At 41.4% G+C, this 7,075-nt stretch overlaps 1 long non-coding RNA gene across 4 annotated transcripts in view; it reads left to right on the top strand.

Moving 5' to 3' along the window:
* LOC104850508 overlaps window positions 1–7,075 on the top strand; it is an 83,221-nt gene that overhangs the window by 61,598 nt on the left and 14,548 nt on the right. For 2 of the 4 annotated variants that reach the window (XR_776985.2, XR_776988.3), the window contains exon 5: window positions 4,053–4,101. The exons of the other annotated variants lie outside the window; for them this stretch is intronic. This is a non-coding gene — a long non-coding RNA (uncharacterized LOC104850508). The remainder of the gene's footprint in view (window positions 1–4,052; window positions 4,102–7,075) is intronic. 4 annotated transcript variants of the gene reach the window in all.

The raw sequence follows: 7,075 nt of genomic DNA, 5'->3' as shown, positions 1-7,075 counted from the left end.
TTTTTTTTTTTTTTTTTGGTACCAGGGATGAAACTTGAGCCCTTGTGCTTGCACTGGAACCACTGAGCTAAACCTCCGACCCTATCCCTTCCTCTTTTATTTCCTTTTCCTCCCTTATACTCTTTTCCTGTCTTGTATTCTTTTGTTTCTTTGGTTTTTACAATTCATATGTTTGATTTAGCTCTCTTTTTCTTCTGTACATGTTTTCTATTTTCTTTGTGGTTACATTGGGGCATACAGAAAATAACTTATAACAGTCTACTTATTTTAAAAATCTTCAGTAAGTTTATTGGTACATTTGAGGTATACAGTCTTGTACTTTTACATGATTTATCTTGGTTCTTATTTTTCCCCATTCCCCAGCCCTCCCTTTACCCCCTCCACCCTTCCCTTATTACAAAGGCAACTATTTTAAGTTAATAATAACTTCAACTCTACACAAAATATCTATACTTTTACTCCCCCACAGTATTAACAGCATATTTTACATATTTACATGGTATATTTATTAATATAGTTTATACATATAGTCACTTTGAATAATTGTCCTTTTTACTTCAATGCTATCATTAAAAATGAGTCACTCACTCTCATTTCAGTATTATAAGATTCTGTATTTGTCCATGTATTTACCTTTAGCAAGTTTTATACCCATCTATGCTTTCATTGCAAGGAGATAGATTAGCATGTTTTCATTTTGTCTTGAAGGACTTTCTTCAGTATTTCTCATAAAGCAAGTCTAGTAGACATAAATCCCCTCAGCTTCTGTTTGCCTGGGCGTCCTTAGTCTTTCCTTCATTTTTGAGAGATAATTTTTCCAGTATAATATCCTTGCTTTGCAGCTTTTTTGCCTTCAGCATTTTGTGTATATTATCCTATCCACTTTTATCCTCCAAAGCTCCTGATGAAAAACCCACTATTGTCTTGTAATGATAGAGTCACCCTCTTGCTGCTTTCAAAATTCTGTTTTTGACTTTGACAACTGGATATGTGTTTCAGTATTTATTTCTTTAATTCATTTTATTTGGGGTCTGTTGGTCTTCCTAGATCTTCTAGAAATTCATCCACTATTTTTTGAATAAATTTTGTTCCCTTTTGTTTCTTCTTCAGGGAATTTCATGTTATATGTACATTGGCCATTTAATGGTGTCTCATAAGTCCCTTAGCTTTATTTCTTTTCATCCTTTTTTCTTTTTGTTCCTCTGATGCATTCTAATTATCTGTTTTAAAATTCACTGGGGTTTTTTTTCAATTTGATCTAGTTGCTTTTTAATGCCTCTGCTAATGGGTTAGTAGAGTTAGTAGGGGTTCTGTTTTATATTTTTCTATGTGTTGAAGTTCTCACAGTGTCCATGCTTTGGTCCCCTGTCCACACTGAACTGCTTCATGGTGGTTATTTTTATTTTTGTTTTGTTTTAAGACAAGGTCTCATTTAAACTCCTTATGTAGCCCAGAGTGGCCCCAAACTTTCAGGAATTCTTCTGACTCAGCCTCCTGGGCACTAGGATTACGAATATGCTCCACCACTCTTGGCAATGATGGTTATTTTGAATTCTATGTCATGAAAGTGATGCAGTTCCATTTCTTCCCCACCCAACCTCCCACCCTCTGGTATCCAGATCGAACTCAGGAGCTTGAGCTTGTGAGACAGGCTTGGTGCCACTGAGATAAATCCCCGGCATATAACTCCATTTCATTAGGGTTAGTTTCTGGAGATTTATCTCGTACTGTACTTATGTTTGGTTCATATTTCCTGATCCTTTTCCTTGACTCTTTGTAAAGCCTGGGAGATTTAACTATTTCTTCAGATACATAGAGAGAAACACAACGTGGCCCAATACTGGAAAAGCCCTTCATCCATCAGCACAGAAGAATTCTGAGGGCCTCTCAAACCTTTGCACTGTCCAAACTACCATGTTCAATTATGTAGTGGGTGCTGAGTCCTGTCAAATCTTTGAGACAGGGGCAACAGAAGCTGGAAGCTTGGGCAGCCCACATGGAAATCGGGATGTCATATGGGCAGTCCAGCTCTTAGCTTCTCGAGGACAATCTGTGAGCTGAGGGTTGCTTCTGATTGCATAGGCTGTGCAGAGGGCAGGGATGGTGGCAAGAGGGTGTCTTGAAGTTTCCTGCCAGCTTCTATGTGGCTGATTTTGTGCTTGCCCTGGGTGCAAAAGTTTCTCAGCTGGTTTCTGAATTTCTCATTAGTGAAATCTATGCATTTATTATTGTTGAATTGGTGTGTCCAGGAGGGAAGGAGGGCTCAGGTCTGTCTATTCCATTGTCTTGCTGATGTCACCTGATTGATCTTAATGTAGTGACTTGTAAAAATGGAGTCAGACCAGGATTTGAAACCTGGTTTTGCCAATAATTCACTGTGAGACATTAGGCAAATAAAATCTGTGAGCATCATTTTCCTCACTGTCAAATGGTATTTATCAGAGTAGCTGTCTCATAGGTTGGCTCTGAGGTACTGTACTGATGACAAACAGAAACATACCTCAGGACTTGACATGTACTGAGCACCTCGACCAGGTTGCTCACCCTGACTACCTGAAAAAGCTTTGTTTTTGTGTGGTAAAATAGATATGAAACATTAAGTTTACCATTTTTAAGTAGCATTAAATTCATTGACAATATTGAGCCACCATCACCACCATCAGTCTCCAGAGCTTTCTCTTTATCCCAAACAGAAACTCTGTTTCATGAAACAGTAAGCATTGGCCTGGGGATTTAGCTCAGTGGTACCATGCCTGCCTCACAAACACAAGGTCGTGAGTTTGGTCCCTGGTACTGGAAAAACAAAAAACAAAAAACCAGCAAGCCTCATCTGGAGTTTCCAAGTCAAGTCTGAGCCCACCCCAGACCCACTGAACCAGGATTTTTGCAAGGAGGCCCCAGCACTGATTTTCACAGCTTTCCCCAGGAATAATAGTCACTACACTCTTTCATTGTACAGGAAATGGCCCCACCCAAGGAGCTCTCCAGGTCACTAGCCATGTTCTGTCACCTTGGCTCCCCGAACACACCATGTAAGATGACAAAGTGAATTGAAGTGCCAGATGTATTGAATAGCTTTCCATCCCTATAAAGAAATACCTACTATAATTAAATTATAATGAGAAAATGGTCACTCCTGTAGTCCCAGCTAATCCCTCCTGCTGAGGCAAGTCCTGTCAATTTAGCAAGGCTCTGCCTCAAAACAAACAGAACTGAGGCTGTAGGTCAGTGGTACAGTGCTTGCGTAGCATGTGTGACGCCCTAGGTTCCATCCCTAGTAATGGTGAGGGGGGTGGGGCAAAAAGAGGGAGGGAGGGAGAGAGAGAGCTTTATTGTAATTCCAAGCTGTGGAGGTTCTAGTCTAGCGGTCTAGGGCTGAATGAAGCCATTGCCTTAGGTATCTACTGGGTGGCAATGATAAGAAGCATGTGGCAGAGAAAACATCTCATCTCATGAGCCAGGACCCAGAGAAAGAAAGGAGACGGTGGGGTCCTATATCCCCTTCAAGTGCTCCTCCCAGTGACCTCGGACCCCTACTAGACCCCACCTCCTAACGTCTCCATGCCCTGGTACCACCAGAGGACTGCATCCTTAGTGGGGAAATTCAAGCCATGGCCCCAGGCCCCAGGCCACAGTGCAGCTGCAGGTGTACAGGACTCTCAAAACTCTTCCAGTCACATCCAGAGCCCACCTCTGTCCGTTTCGCTTCATATGCACTTTTCCATTTTCCAAAAGGAGATTTCATTGTTTTCTTGATCACAGAGGCAACATTTGCTAACAAAAGTCAGAAAATAAACAGGTAAGTGAAAAGAAAAATGCAGTTCCTATTTTAAAAACATTCTTCTTGTATTTCCTGACAACTCAGCTCCAAGCTCTTTCTGCTGTTTGGCCGCCATCTGCCCATGTGTCCGGCCTGGACAGTTCTCATTCTGAGTATCATGTGTAACCCATTTCAGGGAACAAGTTTTGTAGGGATGGAAAGTTTTATTTTCGGTCACATTCATTTCACATACTGCAATGAAGTTTTTCTTGTTCATATTTCATTTTAAAAGGGACCAAAGTCATTTCAGAACATGAGCAAAGTGCCTACATACATACAAGGTAGGAGACATCGTTGACTTATTTTAGTTGTTTTCATGGAAGAATTAAATTTGCTAAAATGTTTCCTTTCAAAGGGAAAAGTAAAACTCAGTTATGATCAAAACTATTGCCAGATACCTCTGCTTAGGAGTGGTCTGATGGGGATGGGGAGGTCCACAAATCCCTTCTTGTGATGTAGGCGGTGCCTGGACTTCAAATATGTCCCACAATATCCACATCAGTAGGAGAGTTATTGGAGCCACTCCATTTCCCCTTTAAAATGTGATAACACAAGGTATCCTTGCTTCAATCTCCTTGGATAGCACAGCTTCTTCCTAGCACATGGGTTAGCCAAGCTGTGGGACCTGAGTCTGAATGGCAAAAGAGCAAGTTCCTTTGGGTGCAGTGAGGACTATTTGTGTGTGTTGGAGTCGGGGTGGTTACCTTAAAAACCACCTTTGCCCTACTGCCTCCCTCATCTTCTGACCTTGAGGAGAATGAAAGCTGCTCCGAAATACTTCCTTGCTGAGAAACCAGAAAAGATCATTTCAGCTTGCTTCCTTGGCTGCAAAAATGGGACATTGTTAGAAGGCCAGTGTGAAAATTAAAAGGAAATAATGTTTGTAAAGCCTTTAGCATGGCGATAGGAACAAAGTAGAGACAGAATGATAAGCAGCTGATATTAGCATTCTTTTCCCTTCCTCCTTCTCTTCCTCCTCCTCCTCCTCAGTACCACCACCATCATCACCACCTATGCTGTACCACCTTTGGTACAAGTGTGGTGGGTTGCTTGTCCCCAATTTAGAATTTTTTTTTACCCCAGCAAAAGAGGTAACTATGTGAGAGCTTTCATCCCTATAATTTTAAGATGTTTGCTGACAGCACTAACTGATCTTCCTTAATAAACTCAGACTAGTATGTCATTAGTTAAAATCTAAGTGATCTTGTTAGGGATGAGCAGAACAGGCTGAAGCTGGACAAATGACTTAGTCTTGTGTATTTTAAACTGGGTTTTAGATCTCCCTTAAGAGCAACACCAGGGAATTTGTTTCAAATGAACTTTCCTTTATGTGCCAGATGAACCTGGAATGCCTTGTAATATACAAAAAGAAAGAAGCTGTACCCAAGGACTTGAGACTGAACACAAACAAACTTATGCTTGTTACAATGGGGAGATATGAGGAGAAAAAGTCAATGGATTAAAACACAATAAGTTATTTTTAATTCTATAAGTTTAAGTGATACCTAAATCAAATAAACAAAAGTTTCATAGATTTTTTTTCCATGGAAGCTAGGGAATAATTTATTACTTTGAAAACTAGTATAATAAAGTCCCTCTCCTATTAGATCCAATTCTCAAGATGACTAAATAGTTGTTGCAAGATTTCTCTCTGCAGAAGAATGCTAAATGAAGATAGTGTGTTATTGTATAACCATTGTTCTATCTTTAATGAAGTAAAGAATAAGCTATTGAGCACCAGCATTTTCTAACATAATACAAGGAGCATGTTAGTCAGCTTTCTGTCACTGTAACAAATACCTGAGATAGTCAATTTACAGGAGCAAGGCTTATTTTGGCTCAGTGTTTTGGAGATTCCTGTCCATTGTCAGTTGGTCCTATTGCTTTTAGTCTTGTGGAGAGGCAGCACAGAATATTGGAAAGTGGGTAGTAGGATAAAGCCAACCACCATGGCTGGGAAGCAAAAGAGAAAAAGAAATGGGAAGGTATGAGGTCCCACAATACCTTGCAAGGGCACATTTCCAGTGGCCAGTGGACTTCCCACTGTGTGCCTCCCAGGGGAAGCACACTTTTTCCACCTAGCCAAAACACAAGTCTAGGTGCTGGTGTGGGTAGCTCAGTGTGTTAAGCATGTTGAGACAAGTTTCAATTCCCAGCTCCACCAAAAACAAACAAACAAATAAACAAACCAAAACAAAAATGAGACAGTCCAACCACCAATGTTCAGAATATGAAGAAGATATGGGACAATGTTAAACTCCTTAACAATCAAAACAGCTAAATCTAAACTGCAGGAAGTACTGTAGGACATATAGTCAGTCTTGGTCACTTTTCTCATTATTAAGATAAAATACCCAACACCTGCAATTAAAAGGAGGAGAGGTTTACTTTGGCTCAGGACCATAATCCACTGGCTCCAAGGCAGGACAGCATGGCGCCAAAGGAGGTGCCAAGGAGAGAGATAAACTCTTCCAGTTGTGCACACAGTAACCTGCTTCTTATCAGACCTCACTAAACAACAGGTCAGCGGCACCATCCCATGATCCAGTCACCTTCCAAAAGCCCCGCCTTTGACCACATAAGGCTTTGGGGCACATCTAGATATAAACTATAACACTCTGCTCCTGGCTCCCAAAAGATTTACGGGCATTTCTTTATGCAAAATACATTCATTCCATGTTTAAGAGTCACCAAAGTCTTAACAGTTTTAGCATTGCTTAGAAGTACAAAGTCTTCTCTGAGACATAAGGCAAACTCTTAGCTGTGAGTCCTGTAAATATCAAAAAGGAGTTCAATACTACTGATGTGCAATGGCACAGGGTAAACATTCCCTTGAAAGAGAGAAACAGGAGGCTAGAAACCAACGGGACCAAAGTAGGACCAAAACCCAGCAGGACAAACATTCACTCCTGTAGCTCTGTGTCCAGCACCTGGGGCAAGTTATGGCAAGATCTGAACTCCAAAGGACTTGAGTGGCCCACCCCTTCGGCATTGCTGGTGGTTGTAGCCCTCACGGCTTCTCAGGCTGGCGTTGCTCCCTCCTTGCTGCTTTCCTCAGAAGTTCCACATTCCTGGCTTCCTCAACTTTCTGGGGTCTCCACTTCACTTTCAGCTTCACTCTCACAGCTTCACACTCTGTTCTCTCAGGAGCACACTGCCTGGCCTCCAGGCCTTCTTCTGAAACGTGGGCAGAAGCTTTCCTGACCCTACAACTCTTGTTTCGGCATGACTATGTAACTGGCACCACATGGATGA

This window comes from Fukomys damarensis, unplaced genomic scaffold, assembly GCF_012274545.1.
Source record: "Fukomys damarensis isolate Sample0158 unplaced genomic scaffold, DMR_v1.0_HiC HiC_scaffold_38, whole genome shotgun sequence".
Lineage (NCBI taxonomy): Eukaryota > Metazoa > Chordata > Mammalia > Rodentia > Bathyergidae > Fukomys > Fukomys damarensis.
The sequence above is the reverse complement of the archived record's forward strand: the minus strand, read 5'-3'. Positions and strand labels throughout refer to the sequence as shown.